Source organism: Triturus cristatus, chromosome 7, assembly GCF_964204655.1.
Source record: "Triturus cristatus chromosome 7, aTriCri1.1, whole genome shotgun sequence".
Taxonomy (NCBI): domain Eukaryota; kingdom Metazoa; phylum Chordata; class Amphibia; order Caudata; family Salamandridae; genus Triturus; species Triturus cristatus.
In genome coordinates this window covers 231880029-231899486 of record NC_140590.1, presented here as the reverse complement: position 1 = coordinate 231899486, position 19458 = coordinate 231880029, and the positions used below count along the sequence as shown (strand labels likewise).

General features: G+C 41.8%; 1 long non-coding RNA gene across 2 annotated transcripts in view; it reads right to left on the bottom strand.

Moving 5' to 3' along the window:
* Positions 1–19458, bottom strand: part of LOC146809281 (uncharacterized) — a 455746-nt gene that overhangs the window by 428775 nt on the left and 7513 nt on the right. The window contains exons 3-4 of one of the 2 annotated variants that reach the window (XR_014966386.1): positions 18376–18550; positions 17672–17769 (exon numbers count right to left, since the gene is read on the bottom strand). The exons of the other annotated variant lie outside the window; for it this stretch is intronic. This is a non-coding gene — a long non-coding RNA (uncharacterized LOC146809281). Of the gene's footprint in view, positions 1–17671; positions 17770–18375; positions 18551–19458 lie in introns of those variants that run through there. 2 annotated transcript variants of the gene reach the window in all.

The following is a 19458-nucleotide window of genomic DNA, read 5'->3' as shown; positions in this document are numbered from 1 at the left end:
ATCAGTGCTCCAAAAATGTCACCCACAATTTCAGTCCAAGTTTCTCTCTTGCTACATGCTAAATAACTACCTAGACTATGTACACCATCTTCTCCTCTATCCATGTGAAAAATCTTTGGAAAAACCAGGCCAATATAACATGTGCCATACCAATGGTCTGGCATACGATAATATGCCCTTTTCCCACAAATAAAATACAGTCCTGGAAAGACTGGATCTCTTCCACCTTTAAATCTTCATCCTCCCATGATTCGGTATGTATCATGGCACTCACTATTCCCTAGAAAATAATTGTCATACGCCATCTGATTCCTTCTTATACACAATTTCCCTTTCTGAGGCCAATCTAAAGCCATAGTTTGACTCGTTTCCCCTCCTAAATGTTTCTTCGTTTCTACATCCCAAACCGTTTTCTCCACTTTCCCTTCTGAAACCTTCCTTTGCATTTTCAATCTCCTTTTTTCAACCATATCCAAAAATGTCTTCTCCTCTTTCTTTAAACTGCAAGTCAAGTTATTTCTAAATATATATTCTAAGGTTAGTTCATTTGTCTCTAAGAAAAATTCACCTAATACCTTTGCAGGTTTTACCTTGTTTAGTTTGTTAATTGCTGGTACTTGTGAAAATATAGTATCTACATCTGAAAAATAATACTCTAATTTACCTGTTTGATAAAATAAACTAGCTATTACACTACATGTTATTCCATATGTTACAGGAAGGTGATGATAAGTCACTCCTTCAGATACAGATGCAGGTAATTGCATACAAACGTAGCAATCCCTTACGTCCATTGTTTTGACATATTTATACAACAACTTTGAAAACACATTGTTAGAAAAATCTGTTATTGACCTGTATTTATGTAAATAGTTTTTATCTATTCTTGTTGGAACTACCTTTTGAACTTTCCCTATATTAGATATGTTATCACTATGTCCTTCTAATGTATCTACAGTAACTTTGAATGAAATTAATAGAGCAAGAATACTCCAAAGAAACATTAATAATCCTGCACAACAACAACACATTTTGCACCATCTTCTAAGGAAGGTACATCTACTTTTGCTACTTTCTACGTTTGCCATCTTTTCTAAAATGAGTCGTGTCTTTTGACTTAGCCTCTTCTACTTCACAACTAGTTTCTAACCCAAGGCTTCTGAGCACCTATGTGGTTCTACAAGTTTTTGTCTTTTTCAGTATTTTATTGTCTTTCCATTCGTAATTTCTTATCTCATTCAGTTTGGCATCTCATCATCTTTCACCTTCCCTTCATTTTCAACATACAGGTTGTCCTGAACATCCGCTTCTTCTCCAATATCGGACAAGATAACTCTCAGGATTTCCAATTCTTCGTCTTCCTCAACCACTTCCGGTACAACCACCTCTGGATTTCCTTGGCTATCCGCCTCTTCCTTCACTTCAGGCAGGGCCACATATGTCCATGCCGGTGATTTATACTTCTGGTTAGGTTTTCTTGTTCGTTTGTTTTCTTTGACAACTGTCTGTTCTTCTTCTTTCGATTTTTCCTGACTCGTTACTTCATTCACCTGTTCAGCTCTTGGCGAATTTACATGTGTCAGTCGATATCTCAGTCTCTTTATTTTGTTTGACCACAACTCGTCTTTTGCCGCTCTTTTCAATTTACTCCCTTTATCATTCTTTTCAGTTCTCCAAACTCTCTTTCTCAGAACTCGGCCTTCTGGTATTTCATCTTCGCTTTCCTCAGACTCTGTTTCAACTTGATTTTTCCCTTCAACGATTTCTTTTTCCACCTCTTCTTTTGTTTTCCCTACTTCTGTCCCTCCTCGAATCTCCGTCACGCAATCTTTCTGCTGACTACTTGTCCCTGCTTCTAACTGGATGTTGGAGTTCCCTACGCCTCCTCGGGGGTCTTCCGCAAGAATCTTTCCCCCTCTCCCTGTATCTGGCACCTGTCCATCTAAAGGTGTTGTTTCAGGTGGAATTTCTCTCAATCTTTCATCTGGCAATTCCTTCTCACGGTTTTCTTTCATTGTCTCTCCATTTTCTTTTTCTTTGTTCCTCCTTTGTTCTTTCTTGGACGAATGTGCTCTTTGTTCTGTCTCTGAGTCTGAACTGGATTCAGAAATCTGTAACCTTTTCCTCAGGGAGTTACTTCTGGGGAACAATGTTAACCTTGGCTCGGTCTCCCCCCTTTCAGAGTTTTCTCCTTCCTTATCTTTTGGCTCTCCGTCATCTGACTCAGTACTGGATTCTGATTCATCAAAATACTCCTTTTGTTTACAGTAAACTGGATTTGGAATTCTTAAAGTATGACTTGCATGGATCCAGTTGTTCAATCCAGCACACTTCACAGCTGTTGTTGCCTTGGTTTTCCCCACCTAGGAACCAAACAGTTTCTTCTTCTGTGTACTTTTATCCTTACCCAGTCCCCTGGGCTCAGATCATGAGCTGGCTTTTTTTCAAGAGTGGTGGCATCCGCTCCAACCTGATGAAACACAGAATGAACTGCGTCAGCCAGGCTTTTACAGTATTCCAATACCATGTCATCAGTTATTGTCATTAGCTTGTTGACTGGTATAAATACATGTCTCATTGCGCGTCCATTGAGGATCTCATGAGGACTCAAACCAGTAGTTCTGTCTGGTATTGATCTAATAGTCATGAGTACCAGAGGCAAGACTTTGGGCCATTTCATACCTGTGGCTAAACACATTTTCCCTATTCTGTTTTTGATAGTACCATTCATTTGTTCTACTACACCAGAAGCCTCTGGTCGGTAGGCACAATGCAGTTTTTGTCATACATTCAATGCTTCACAAATCAGTTTTATAATCTCATTAGGAAAATGTCCTCCTCTGTCTGAATCAATTGTTACTGGGAACCCAAACCTAGGTATAAATTCCCTCAAAAATAATTTTGCCACTGTCATTCCATCATTTCTTCCTGTTGGGAACGCCTCTACCCACCTGGAGAATAGGCACACCATCACCAGAACATACCTCAACCTGTTACAAGGAGGCATCTCAATAAAATCTACTTGCATTCTGGTGAAAGGCCCTCCCTCTCGACCTATTGTTCCTAGACTCACCACTGTCTTTCTTCCTGGATTGTATTGCTGACAAATTAGACATCTTTGACAAATACTTTCCGCCACAAGCCTGAACTTGGCATTATACCAAGTTTGTTTAAAAGACCTAATCATGGCGTCTCTCCCTATATGTCCCTGTCCATGATACATCCGTGCCATGGCAGACATCATGCTATCAGGCATAACTGGTCTTCCATCTCGATAGACCCACACATGATCTTTCTGTCTTGGTGCACATCCTGCTTTTACCCACTGTTTTACTTCTTCCTCTCCTGCTTCTTCTTGCAATTGTCTTACCTCATCCCATGTTCCCACAGTGTTAGTAAACATTGGGAAACAAGAAATCGACTCCTTTTCCTTTGCCCGATTGATTGAATTCTGATTTCGTGCACAATATTGCGCCATGTCGTTCGCAAATTTATTTCCAGTGGCAATGTAATCACCACTGCGACTATGAGCAGCACATTTTACCACAGCCAATTGCCTAGGCAGCTGTATTGCCTCAAGCAACTTTCCACCCACTTCAGCATTCTTAATGGGAGTTACACTTGAGGTCAGGAAACCTCTTTGAAGCCAAATTTGGCCAAAATCATGGACCACCCCGTAGCCATACTGGCTATCAGTTATCACAGTCACTCTCACACTTTTCCCAATCTTACATGCTCTGGTCAGGGCAATAAGTTCAGCTACTTGGGCCGACCTTACTCCTTTCAAATAGGATGCTTCCATCACTGCTGCAACTGTACATACCGCATATGCTGCACTCAGCACTCCATCATCTGTTCTCAGACAAGATCCATCAACAAACATGACATAATAACTTTCTGGTAAAGGGTCATCTTTTATTTCAGGTCTTGGTTTTGCACAGAAATCAAGTACATCCAAACAATCATGATCTGCTTCATCTCTTACCTCCACATGCTCTACATCAGGCAACAATGTTGAAGGATTCACATTCACGCATCTCACAAGACTCACATTTGTTGCACCCAAAATGACCTTTTCATACTTAGTCAGTCGGCTGTGCGTCATATACTGAGTTTGACTCCTTGTTAAAAGAATCGCCACATCATGAGGTACAAACACTTTCACAGGGTATCCCATCACAATTCCTTCACTCTGTTCCAAACTTCGACATGTAGCAGCTACTGCTTTCAGACACCCAGGAAGGGCTACAGCTACTGGGTCCAACATGGATGAAAAATATGCAATTGGTTTCCTCAGTTTTCCATGCTTCTGTACTAGAACAGAGAGCGCACATCCATTTCTCTCACTGCAATACAACTCGAACTCCTTATCGTAGTCAGGCATACCTAATGCAGGCGCTTCACACAATCCTCCTCTTAACTTCTTGAATGATGCCAACTCCTCTTTGTTCAAATCAATTGGATCTCTTACATCACTTCTTGTCAATCGCACCAAAGGTTTTGCAATCAATGAGAAATTTCCTATCCACTGACGACAATATCCAACCATTCCCAGAAACATTCTCACTTCTCTTTGGGTCATTGGTGGACTCATTCTCTTTATATCCTGATTCTGTCTATGGTTATTTTCCTGTGTCCTTTCTCAATGCTGTGTCCTAAATATTGTACTTCTTTCTTACAAAATTGTAATTTTGATGGTGACACTTTTAATCCTCCATTGGCCAAATGATTCAGCAAAGCTACTGTGTCTACCTCACAAGCTTCACAAGTTTTCGATGCCACAAGTAGGTCATCGATATACTGGACTAGTACTGAATTTTCGGGCATTTCCAAACTCTCCAAAGACTTTATCAATAGCTGATTAAATATTGAGGGGCTTTCCGCATACCCCTGTGGAATTCGGCACCATGCCAAAATACGCTCACCAAACTGGAACACAAAAATCTGTTGGCTGTCAGGGTGCAATGGAATGGAAAAGAAAGCATGACACAAATCAATCACTGTGTACCATTCTGCGTCATGAGGGATCTGATATAAAATCACAGATGGATTCGGTACAATGGGACAACATGGTACAACAATTTTGTTTATCTTTCTCAGATCTTGCACTATTCTAAACTTCCCACTAGGCTTTTTCAGTCCCATTATTGGTGAATTACATGGGCTACTCATTATTTCTCTCAAAATTCCTTGTTTTATCATTTTCTCAATCACAGGAGTAACTCCTTCGATTATTTCAGGTGTCAATTTGTATTGTGGGACATTTGGGTAACATACTCCTTCTTTTACAGTTATCTTTACTGGATCTACATTCCTCATCAATCCTACGTCTTCTCCTGTAAAGTCCCAAACCACTGCATTTACTGATTGTTTTAATTCTTTTGGTAGTTCTGTTTGCCATTGTCATTTTATACAGCACATCATCATCTGGTGTTTCAAAGGCTATTCCATCTGGAGTACAAAATATAGTGCAATTCATTTTGCACAATAAATCCCTACCTAACAAGTTCACAGGACTGGTGTCGCATACTACAAATCTGTGCATTTCCGAAAATTTCCCTATACTAACTTTCACTGGTTCTGTAAGATAAGTTTTAATCTGTTTGTTGGACACACCAACTACTTGGATCGTTTCATCCGATAGAGGAAGATTATTAACATCAGCTGATCTAACTGTTGATCGAGTAGCACCAGTATCAAATAGGAAAGTAATATTTTCATTATTAACCTTTCCATCTACAAATGGACCTGTCTGGTCTACTTCTAGAGTTGCGCCAAGTATGCACTCTTCTTTCTCACTTCGGCACCGTCAATAACCCTCTTCTGAATCGCTTTCATCGTGTTGCAGCCAAAACTGCGAAGCAGCGCTAGCGCGTTGCGGCTTATTTACCTGTTCTTAGTTGTAGAAACCATTCTCCTTACTATACTTCTGGCAATTTTTGTTCTGTGGAAAAGGTGGTTTTGGTACCTGATTCTGTTGTGTTACACCCTGCTGTTGTCGTTGCTGTTGACCACTCACCTCATTCTGCACCTGTGGATTCAAGGATGAATTTTCATCATTAGTACTTGGTGGATTCTTACACTCGGATTTCCAATGCCCTATCCTACCACCATTATGACACGGAAATATCCTCTTAGCTTCCTCAATATTCCCTTTATTTTTCCCAGGATTAAATCTCTGTTTTGACCCAGCTTGTTCCACGAATTGTGCTTCCTGTCTCTCTGCTACTTTTACCTGTGCCCACATTGCCTTCTCTTTTAGTTTTCGCTGTTTTGTTTCAATTTCATCACTGAAATATTTAGCATGTCTTAATACTTCGTCTATTTTCTTATTCTGCCAATCTACTGTATGCTGTTTTATCATTTCACTAATTTCTGGACGAAGACCATATACAAATCTGCATACGAAATGACTCAAATCCTTGTCACTCAAATATTCATCTCCACTGAATTGTTTAAAGGCTAAAATTAACCTCTCATAATAGGCATGTACTGATTCTTTGCTTTCCTGATGTGTTCTGTCAATTTTTACCCAATCTGTCTCTTTAGGGGGTATTTTGTTCTTCAAAAATACCATAACCTGTTCGTATTTCTTCATTACCTCAGGGTCTGGAGCTCCTATCTTAGGATCCCTTGGGTATTCCTGTGTCGGCCAATCTATTACTATTTTACATTCTGTCCATAGATCTGCTGGTACGATTATGTCAAACAAGCTATTCAGATCGATCCACAATGATTTGGATAATTTCACAAATCTGTCCACCTGTCTATACCACTCGACGGGTTTTTCACGCAGTCGAGGGAAGTCATTCGTAAATGACAAAATATCCTGTCTAGTCCATGGGACATGCACATATCCTCCTCCCGGAATCTCTCTCATGGGGTATTCTGTCCCAAGCTTCTCTTTTTCTCTCATAGGATAGGCTGAAGACGTTTTGTCTGAAACTTCATCTCGCTTACGATGCCATCTGCTCTTCCATTTGTCCACATCTCCCCATTTTCTCAGCAAAATATTTATTTCCTTAATCTAACCTGTTCGTCCTGTGGTATTCATGTTTTCAATATCTTTTTCGGTGAAATCTACTCGATAGGGTTTCTGTAAGGCTTTTACTTTTTCAATATCAATACCCATCTCATTGGCCACTTCTTCTAATCTTTCATGAAGACTCTTTGCTCTCCACGTTACGGTTTTGCAAAGAAAGAACAATTCCTCATCTTTGTAGGTTTTTAACTTCTCTGTCGGGATAGTTCCTACTATTAATTCTTCCAGTACCATTCGTAATTTAGCTACATCTATTGACTGGGATTCCTTGTCTTTCTTTTGCAAGCTTCTCAACCATTCACTCAACTCCTCTGTAGATGGTCCTACTGGCTTCTCTATATTTCCTTGTCCAAAATCTTTTTTTGAGTTTCTGACATTGTCTCTATCATTGTCATACGTTTTTCTGCACAGTTTTGACCTACAAACGGGTTATTTGAAAAATTCGGTTCAATCATACTCATAGTCTGTCTCCATGGATTCTCACTCTGACTCATTCTTGGTTGTTCAACCGGTATATTACTTTTATAAGGGACTGTCAAACAATGTTCGCTGTCTTTCTGCTTGTCAAAAATAGGCTTTACTGGACCTATCGTTACTGGTACAGTTACTGCTTCCAAATTCTTAGTCAATTCTCTTATTTTCTCGGTTAATTCTAGGGTTGTTTTTGCTAATTCTGCTGAATTTTCTACATCCAATTTTCCTCCAGACTTCTTTTCTACCTCTCTAATGGAATTGTTTCTTCCTAAATCTTGGAACTCTGGTTCCGATTTTATAATTTGTACTGTTTCTTTCACTGGTGCGCTTGGGTTTAATATTTCTGGTTCTGGTCAATATGGAGGTGGATTCTTATAAAACATATCATCAAGAACATCATCCTCTGATTCATTCATTCCATACCCTCTCAATTCCACATTATGCCTCTTTTCTACACACTTTCGTCCTTCATTCTCTCCTGCAGTTCTTACGGGAAACAAACCCTTAGTCATACTCACATTTCGCCATCTTCTCATTCGATCATCATGCGTCTCATGTCCGTATGATCTGCCAAACAGATACCTATATCCTCTTCCATTTCTCTGTCTTTCTCGGTCATCCATTTCGTCTTCCCACTCTGTCAACACCTCAAATTGAGTCGGTCTAGGTCTCGGTTCTAAATTCATCATTTTCTCTCTCAAATTTCTCAAAACAGCCAAATTAAATGAACCATGCTCTGGAAAAGCCAATACTCCGTCCTTTTATGTGTATTTAACCCAATTATCTAACCAAATGCACGTGTGATATCCATATTTCGCAACCATGAAGGATGCAGGGTTTTCGGTGGAGGAAGTAACTGTCCTTCCCCAGTTATGATTGGTTTGTCCTTCTTAAACCACTTCTTAATTTTACCAAACCATGACTTTTTCTCCCTTTCTGGTGGATCGCAATATATTTTCCTTTCTTTCGTGTCTCACTAGTTTCTCCTTACCACTGTACCGCTATTCTATCCAATTGCAGCGCGACTCACACTATCGCACCAATCCGGAGCATCTACGTCACTGTCACAATTCTCAAATCCCAGCGCGACTCACACTAGCGCACCAATAGGGAGCGTTTACGTCACCCTGTATTTCTCCACTCCTAGCGCGGCGCACACTAACGCACCAATCCGGAGCGTTTTACGGTTCCGACCGACTGTCCAATCCCAGCGCGGTCGTTCTGACGTCAGCAGCCGCTGCGGCAGCTCCTGCTCCTGTCTACCCCTCCTTTACAAATCTGCTCAGTAAGTTTTTTGTTTCAATTTCTACAATTCTGTTAGTAACAACATAAAAACGTCTCCATTGTCCGCTTCGCTAACCAAAGAATAGCAATAGACCTTTCTCACGAGAATTCCGTCTTTCCCGAGAGCAGCGCTTACCTCTGGCCTACTACAGAATCGTTACTTCCGTTGATAAAGTAGCACATCCCTCTACTTCACCCTTGTAACAAGCATTAGTCAACCGTTTCTCCAGAATTAAGACACATAGTTGGAGACCCAATGCTCCTGAGAAATAAAACTAGAGTTTCACAATTAACCCGAATGCCTTTTCATTCATGCACTTTCACACAAGAAAATGTAGTACATTCACACAGAATCCTGTCTTTCCCGAGAACAGCGAACAGTCTGTCCTACTACAGAATTATGACATATGTTAACAAAGCAGCGCTTACCTCTCCTTTGTCCTTCTAACAAGCTCAGAGAGTACCTATTACCTTTCCAGTGATAAGCGTTATCAGAATGCCAGTTGAATCCCTGGTACCTAAGACCAGAATATCACAGGTAACCTTCGCTATCATACACACTTCTTTCACACAGAAAATGTCTCTAATGGCAACACACGGCGATGTCACCGAATCGAACCCAGACAATGCATTGTGCAACTTCAATCGTCACACGTTTCTCCTGTGTACCTACAGGATAACAACAATTCCGTCTTTCCGGAGAACAGCGCTTACCTCTGCTCTACTACGGAACCGTTACAAACTTCCGACTTCCTACATCCCAGAAGCCGTGCAAACAACATAAAACTCAACGCGACTGAACATAGAGTGTTAGTACATAAACCAATTTCAATAACCAATTATCAATAAGCTATTTACAAGCAATAATCACCAAACCAAAACAATAAAAACCATCGTCTTGCTACCAGAAAAACTGTTGCAGCGCGGAACATCAAATTCCCCCTTCGGCACAGATCAACTACCTCAGCATCAAATTCACTCATATACATTCATTGGTGGGGCCCATAACACCAATACTTACTCTCAGTTGATCTGTTTTCTGAGGGAAATATGCTTCCAAACGCTGACATGAAAGGAATACCTTTACCTTACACTAAACACATTGACCTCAGACCTAAGATATGCCTCTCATAAGGAGATGGATCATTTAGTTGTTTGCAGGTTTAGTTTCACAGTCATTTATCTAGTCTTTAAATCTCATTAAATTCTCTTCTTAAATAATCGACACAACACATTTGTCAATTAATCAATTATTCTTTATCTAAGAAATATTGCAAGAAACGTTAGAAATCATCATCAGCATTTCAGAGCATCATATTTACCTATTCTGGCTAAAGTCGTCCTCTAAGTCAGTCAGTCAAGAAGAATTTTATTCAGCAAAGTTAGGCCGCAATTCAGTCTCTCAAAGAGTCAGGATAACAGCTGTCCAGCAGTGTCACCGTCCTCTCCGTCAGCATAACGTCAGGAAATCGAGTTTGTCAAAGAAGAGCAAGACCTAATACTTTTATAATGAAAATAATGTAAAAAAGTATCAAGATCGGGGTTTAGAAAGTCCTGATTGGTCCACTTGGGGTTCAGAGGTACAGTTCTCAGGGTGTCAAATGATGAAGTCATCAAACTTGTTTGTTCCGGCTTTTAAATTGAGCTTTGTCTTTGGTCTTGGATAGGTTCCCGGAGCGTCCTTGAAGGGTACATGTTCTCCTGGGGTCAGGTCCAGGCCACTGCTGCTGGCGGTGACGCGTGCGCATTTCACCCAGAACCTCGTGTTGTCGGGGCAGTCACGTTTAACATCTCGATCAGCCATCTTGTCTAGGCCGAAATGGTCAACTTAAGCAAAAGAAACACAAAAACGTAATTAAAACATAGAAATGGCTAATAAAATGTTATCCCCTTGCTAATACCCATATATGTGTGAATTTATCTAGCAGAAGCAACACTCAGAGCGGTTTATACTCACTGAATAAAGCACAAATCACAAATACATTTCCAAAGCAACATATAACATGCAATATTCTAGTTTTCTACTATTAATATGCGTACTCAAGTTAGGTTACAAGTAATATAGCCATGCAAGGTGCAATCCCTACGTGTAATTCTTTTGTTAATATAATTGGTGAGTTATCACTTCAAACTGATTAATAATTTTACAATTAATTGATTATTCGGATTAATATAAACATGCAGAAAGGGGGGTATACAACATTTTGTATTACCCGCTCCAGCACTGTTTGAGAGCGCCCTTGAAGGTGGTGCATTCTTCCAACTTTTTGCTGATGAGTCACTTCCTTTCTAGTTGCTGACAGTTGCATTTGGTTGAGTGCAGTTCCTCAGTGAACCAGCTTGCTCTGTTGATTGGTCCTTTGACCCTGGCTGTCTTGGTGGGGGCAATGGTGTCGGTGCATTCTGTGATCCACTGGGAGATGATTTTTGCTGCCTGTTCTGTGTTGTGTGTAGAATTTGGGCAGTGGGAAGGGAGACCGTTGTTCCACTGGCCTTCTGATACCTTTTTCCAGACTCTTCAGTGCATGTGGGGGGACACAATGCTGGAGTAGGTGTTTCCTGAGATAGTGAAGTGGATGCTGTAGGTGTAGGACCAGTTGAGTTGTGTGGTGTGATTGTACCTGACTTTGTTGCTGAGGTGAAGATCATGTTGACCGTGTGCCTTGTGATGTGGGTAGGGTTGGGTTGGTGACAAGCTGCTTTAGGCCAACGTTGCTCATGCTCTCCAGGAACTCTGTGGTTTTGGTGTCACTGGAGTCATTGAGGTGGGAGTAGAGGTCTCCTAGGATGATGTAGTGCTCGGAGTTGATTCGAACCGTGCGATGAGGTCCTGGATGGCATTGCAGCTGGGGTGGGGTCCTTGTGGTCTGGAGGCAACAGTGCCTCTGATGGTGCTTATGACGTCTGAGTGGAGTTGGAAGTTGAGGTGTTCCATTGCCGGGTTCGGGTCATCTGGGGAGGTTGTGCAGTGCATGGCGTCCCTGTAGATGATGGCGATTTCACCTTCATGTTTGTTGATTTGGTTCTTGTGTGTTATCTTGTAGCCTTTGGGGATGGCGATGGTGATGTCTGGAGTGTAGGCGGGGTTTAGCAAGGTTTCTGTGAGAAGGTTGGCGTCCAGGGTGAGAGATGCGATTGTGTCCCAGATCTCAGTTGCTTGTTTGCTGAGTGATTGTGTGTTGAGTAGGATGCACTGAAATTGTGTTCTGGTGGTCTCGGTTGACGTGGTGGATGCGGCCGTGTTTGCGGTGTCTCTGGTGTAATTGGTTGCTTTGGTGCTGAAGGTGAGGCAGCAGTATCAGCAGGAAAACGGTCCCCTCGTGGGATGCTGGGATGTGAGGCCACAGTGGTTGTTGGTGCATCCAAGGTCCATGGTTCAGAGTTTTGTGGCGGTGTACCTTTGTGGGGGGGGGGGGGCAGTGGTACTGGCACTGGCTGCAGTCAAGGTGCAGACGGGCTTGCTTTTGGCCTGCCTTTCGTGCACCTGCGGCAAGGCCAGGCAGCAGCCTCCATAAATAGCCCTGGGAGGAGGAAAGGGCTGTCCGGGAGGCAGGAAGCAGGAACCTGCATGAGCAGGAACCTGTGAGAGGAGGAAAAAAGATGGAGGCTACAGCTGATCAGACGCCAGAAAATACTGAGAGTTGTAAAACAACTAAAACAACCAAGATGGCAAAAAAAAAAGAAACCAGAAGCTCAAGTAAACCCAAAACAGCCCAATTCCTATTACATTTTATCCAATCTGCCCTACAGTGGGACTGAACCTGCAGCCTCTCGGGCCGTGACCAGCAGTGCTTTCAGGAGGAGCTAGGAGGCTGGGGCAGCGGCAACGGGGGGAGTGGCATGAAAGACCAGGAAGTAAAGGGCTACTCCCTTGACCTTCTGGGTCCTATTCATAGCATGACTGGGGCTCGATATTCATGGGCGTTGATACACCAAAATGGAGGGGGTAGCTCAAGAGACATCACATACCCTTTAATCTTAATGACATCAGATGAACCCTGACCCTGAAAGATTTTTTCCAGGAAGTTCATTCTCACTGACTCACTTGCAGTCACTGATTTTCGCTCATCATGAATCACTCAGACTTAGTAACACTCAATCTCACACATTCTCACTCACTACCTCTCACTGAATCTCTCATGCACACACATACATTCACTCTTTCTTACACATACAGACCTCACACAAACGCACTCTTACCCACAAGCACGAACACAACATACATTTAAAAGCATTTTTTACTTACCTTAGCTGCCACCAAAGCTCCCATTCTAGCGTATTGTGCTCCATTTTTATTACGCTAATATTGAATAATGCAATATTATTCACTATTTTTATAACGAAAAATTGACAAAAAATTAAGAGTGTGGAATCACCACTGTGGTCTTGATGCAGATTTTTCCACCTCTGAGGCCTGAGGTCACAAAGGAAGTGCTAAGGGTCCCAAGAGGCAAATCATTTTCGTAGATGGAGCCCCTGTTGGCTCTATTGATGTAAAGGTTCGTACGATGGCCACATGGAGTAGTGGTCATTTGCGGTAGAGCATTAAGCGGCCCACTCTATGTAGGTAGGGCGGACAGTGTGAAATTGTTTCTTTCTGTCCATCAATGACTATGAAAAACCTTGTAATGAGGGACATAAAAAATAATGGCCTCCCACAACCTGGGACAAAACTCACAGAGTGAGTGTAATCTCCTCCACCACCCTTATAGACTGTGCTTCATCTGCCAAAACCTAAATTAGACCCTTAGATGGGTACTTTAGGGGCATATTAACAAGGCGGCGATATGAAATTATCGCCGCTTTTGCGTCTGTTTTCGGGCGAAAAGCGGCGATAATTTCATTGCCTTATCAGCAAAGACACGCTATCGCGTGTCTTGCTGACTTAGCACCCGTTTCCAGCACGCCTAACTTTGCATCGCTAACGAGATACAAAGTAGGCATGGCTGTGAAACCAACCAAGGAAAATATCGCAAAGGCAGCTTCGCGATATTAACAAGGAAGGGTAGTGATTTTTTAAATCGCATTAAGTATGCCTTAACGCAGGAATTTAACGTCTGTTAAATTCCTGACTAAGGCATACTTAACATGGGGGGTGGATTCTGTGGCTAAGACCACAGGCCCTATCATCTAGGATATCGCAGTTTTCCACCATGAAAAACATCGAAATCCACACTATCTCTGGAATTTTTATCGCCTTGCGATGAGCGTTGTTAATAACGCGCTAACCGGGCGATAAATTCCAGAGATAGCCGGCGATAAATATGCAAGCGCTAAGCGCGCTATGCGATATTTATCGCCGGCCCTTGTCAATATGCCCTTTAGTTGGTTCAGCCTTGTTGTTAGAGGGCTTGTGGACTGACGAAGCAGTGACTGCTGCTTTCCATCAAGGTTTGAAGGACGAGTTGAAGAATGCCCTATTTATAGTTGCAAATTGACCCATTAGTTCATCGACCCTTGTGGCCTTAACAGGCCTTAATCGTTTACAACAAAAGATGAGAAACAGGCAATTCACTCAGGTTGATTGACCTTTCCTACTGCAGAAATGCAATTAGAATCTACCACTGATGAACCTATGCAGGTGGAAGCAATTAAGAGGACACGTGCTCAGAGCAGGTGACAAATGCATGTGGTAAGACGGCATAAATAGGAAAATGTATGTGGTTTTACGGCTCTCACGTGCTAATTCCCCATTCCATGGAGTTGTATTCATAATTGCATGGTTTGGGGGAGATTTTACTGCAAGGAAACGGTAAAATCGCTCCAGTATCCCGCAATTCATGATTAGAGCTTTAAAAAGGAAGGAAAGATGGCAGAAAAGAGGATTTCGTCAAGTCAGGCCCCACTGTTAGAAATGTGCACGTTGCCAGCAGACAAGAGAGCTTGACCTTGAAATACAGGCAGAGGTTGAGCTTAAGTATTTCCGATTCGTCTGTTAGCACTAAGTCTAATTGTTATAGCAGTGTCGTATTAACAAAGACCAGTAGACAAATTGAAAAATATGCCTAGATCGATTCCAGGGCTATTGGTTGTTTTTTGGACACTACTTTCTTAAAAGAAGATACAATGTTGATAAGGGGCTCAGAAAAACCTGAAGAAATTAAAGGTATAAATGGAACTTTTCTTACTTCCGGAGCAGTGCGAAAAGAAACTCGAACACTCTGAACATCTACTCGGTCTGGGTACTTTGAATACATCAAATGTGACATCATCGATGTTCCAGCTCTTGCAGTAGTGCTAGGAACCTCATGGATCAAACACAAACAATGGTCCTCATCAGAAAGTAATTACACTATCTATGACCATGAAGGTTTGGCTCCCAAAGAAGCATTTATACAGTGACAACACTGTCTTTGAGTGCTTCTTGAGGTGACATTCTAGAAACACCACAAATGTGCACGATCTCCATTCTATGAAATGTCTCCATGCGAGGCACTCTTGACGGTCCCTGTTCCACTCCAGTTTCAGATATCTAGTCGCCTAGAAACGGATATTACAAAGCAGACGCCTAGTTCAGGCAAACTAATGAATTAGAAAAGCCCACTCCATCCGCACCATTGCATCGGATGTCACAAACTCAGTAGAAAACGTCATTGCTGTGCATTAGAGGTTACACATCTAGGTCAAGGAGGGATTTCCCAGTCAATGAAGGTAACATCAGTATCTAAACACATCACATGCACCAGGTAGGTGCCTTGCAATGTCCATTGTAATTTCAGCTTTCCTCTGACACATTCATTTGTCACCGAGTCTTGCGTTCCGCACACATTGTGGTTTTCCTCCATGATAGTTGCCTTTGCCCGAACCTTCTTTCCTGCTGCTTCGCGGATCCTGGGCCCGATTCACAAATGTAAACTGAGACAAAAGTATAACGTTACAACTTTCGGTATTCACAAGGGGCATTTACGAGTAGTAAAGTTAGATTTGTGTCTCAGTTTAACTTAAGTTTGCACTCAGTTTGACTTAAGACCAAAACTTAAGTTACTCTGAGACAAAAGTCTAACTTTACTACTCGTAAATGCCATTTGTGAATACCGAAAGTCGTATGGTTAGACTTTCCTCTAAGTTTACCTTTGTGAATCGGCCCATTGTATTTTGATACCCTTGAGTAGCTATTTGACTGTCAGTGCTGGCATCCTCATCTCTGCAGTGCCCTGTCTGGTATTTTATCTGACTGAGTATTTTTCTGCTCTGCCACCATTTACTCTCATGCCCTACTCAGCTTCCTAGGTTCCTGGTGTAGATTCCATACATTCCATTCATATGACCTACACCAGCAACTAGAAAGATAGGCTGCAAACTCCTGATGTATGTATCCTCTGTGATGAACAAATCTTAAAGAGGAGCTCTATTCTAAAATTGTTCTATATTTCTGGTGTCCTCTTAAGATTATAGAGCGGTGGTTCGATGAAGGTCCAGAGTTGGTAATTTGCGATTAATGACCTATGTCTCTGGGGTCTTCCCTTTCCTCCGATTGCTGATTGAGATATCATTGGTTTGTATCTCATTTGAAACAAGTGAACAACTGGGATTACAAGCTTTAGTCCTGTGGTCTCCTTATATCTGCTCCAAACCTGACACCAAGACATCCTGAAACCTGGCATGTACGTTCATGTACACATACTGAGCATGCACATTTGCACTCTGAAAAACACACCTATACGTAAAAGATGTTAATGCCTAAGAAAATATTGGCACCCAGGCACACAGTGCAACAAGCGTACACACACCAAGGCTTACAGACAAACAGATGTGCATAAAGAGCATAAGAGACAAACCTTGATGTCCACTAGGTAACCATTGGTAGAGCACCTGAAAGGAGAATTTGGTGATGGGGTTCAGGCGAGCACCATGTGGTGTACCACAACTGAGATGTGGATGCACTGTATTAGGTAAGCACAAAGGTATGTGCATTAGGAGAGTACTGGTTGATATAGAGTTCAGGACTTTTGACAGAGTCACACATTTTGAAGGTGTCAACCTTGACTTGCTACCTACACATGCAGAATCATTCAATCAAATCTTTACTCGATCTATGTACAAACAGATCATAAAAGCTCAATTTCATTAAATAGTCCGTGATAAAAACATATTATATAAAAGCCAGAAAGCGTTAACAAAAATGTATTAAACTTTTTAGGTACCTCATTTAAACCAAAATCACATATACTGTTTGATCCATGAATACTACAATTTAAAAAAGAATTCAGAGCGGCAAGCCACTCACCCTTCTATTTCTCCAACAAGCCCACAGCCAGGATGGTACCATAAAACAAACATGGGGGTTAGGAAGAGCTTTTAAAAAATGCAGTGCCACTCTGCATTGCGTGAAGTTTTGATGCCTTAAGGTTGGTAGGAGGAACCTTTCTCTTTCAGTAACATAAAACTTGCAAAACAGTGCCGGGTGTAAATCGGACTGGGGTGAGTTATTATAGGTCTGCATGCTTGAACTTCCTCTCTGGGAACCCACACATCCAGGGGATTAGATTCAGGTGGAAGTGCAGCGGGATAAATCTGTGTTGTGCTACAGTAATAGAGGAAAGGTAGAAATAACCTTCCCCAGGTCTTGGCGGAATTTGATCGAAACTGTAAGCGCCAGAAAGTGCCCGTTCTTTTCCCTACGATCATGGTTAGCCTTCAATAAATAAAGTTCAGTTATTTTCCGCTTAGATGCCTTACTACAAGACAAATGTTAAGAATAGCAACGGCGGACCCCAAGTTCTGCACCTCACGCTAGTTCCAATATGTAAAGTTCCTGAGCAACTAACCCCAACGCCGGCCTCTGCACGACGCCACTGTGCTCCAGATCCAAGGCTGATAACAATGAAATGGGGGTGCGCCAGGTAATGAAGTCTAGAAGCAAGCCAGTAGTGTCAACAGAGTTCTTTATTTCAAAATCATATGCCCAATCAACGATACGAAAAGCTCAGCCAACGCGTTTCATTCCCTCACAGGGAACTTCATCAGGGCTGCAATAATACAATATACAGTGTAACATGAATATACATATAAAGACAAACACATACATAAAAGCAATTCTCTCTTTGTTTAAAAAACATGACACAGGACTACAGTGACAGGACTACACTCATTTTAACATTAAAAACGTAGTTTTAAGAAAACACTCACTACATGACAAAACCAAAACATATTAACATAAAACAAATAATTGTTTCTTCTTTGGGAAATATACATGTTAGGGAAAAAACTCTACACCTTAAGTATAAACACAAGAGGGGCATGCACAGGGCGTGTTGTAACCCATTATTGTAAGAGGATTTTGTATATTTATATATGGTAAAACAATTAACCGTTACATTGCATGATGGTCCCAGAGAGTACTAAGGGACACCTGAAGTGTACATAAACTAGGCTGAAATGTGTGTGCTTGGCTATATTGTGTTAAAAGAATCCCAGAAACCAATCCCATATGTAGAGAGAACCAAATATAGCGTGCGTGTGACCCGAGGGTTTCTAGTAGATTGAGCAGCAATGGCCACATAGCATGCATCGGAATAGAGGGTCTCAAATGAGTTAGAACAGCATGGGCCACAAGTTCAAAAGATAGAGCGTACCTTCACACAATATTCCAATTCGCATATGAAGGCTCCAATAGCAAATGCTACCTTTTAGCTCAACCATGGCAGTAATCAAAATTCCATGTAGTAAATAGCAATATTCAAGTCCAGTATATTGTACTGGAACAATCCGGAGTTTCTTACAGGTATGATAAGTCCTGCATGTAATTACCTGAGGAGTATAGAAAGGCTATTGTGAGGGCAAAATCATGGCAATAGGTGACAAAACACCACATAACAATGTGCAAGAGGAGAAAATTCTAAACCCAAGTGGCCATTCCAAAGTGATTGAAAAAGGGGGTTGTGCCGGTAGCGGTAAAGGCCTAATCTCATCTTTACTAGCTATATATCGCGATGGTATGCTATGGTCAATTGCGACAAACCATTTTATAACAGACTGACCCACCCATTTAAGAGTGCGCTGTGTATGATTTCCTCCTAAAGGGAGTCGCTCTGTAATCAGGCACTTTATTAATATGAATATTATGTGCGTTACTGTAAAATGTTGCACAATGTAAGGGAAGACAGCACCATACACAATATTTAAAGCCAACAGTATCCTCAATTCACTTAGCAAGATAACACAGAGGCACTCCGTCATCACACATCCTGCATGTTGTACAGTGAAAGGGAAGACAGCACCATACCCAATATTTGAAACCTCTAGTATCATCAAATCACTAAGCAAGATAACAAAGAAGCACTCCGCCACTACACATCCCGCACGGCCCCAGTCAGGCATTGGCTACAATAATGCTCGTAACCTGTGCTTATGGCTCAGAGTTCAATTCCCGAATGCTCCACTAGCTGACAGACTGTTATCTTGTGATGAGCAGAGGTCTGGATGCCTGTATTAATCCCCTAAGTGCCTAAAAGTCCTTTAACCCGAGAACAAAAAACACAATCGCCTTACTGTAACCTGCGTTCGTCCGGTCGTTTCTCCATAAGTGAAAGCGTCCATCCCGTCGACCGTACAAATATCTTAGGCCCCTCCCCCTAAGGCCGATAACAGCCAATCGGCTAAAAGACGAAGTCAGCAGGCTTTGTGTCCGTAAGGATGGATAAAAATGAAGAGTAAAA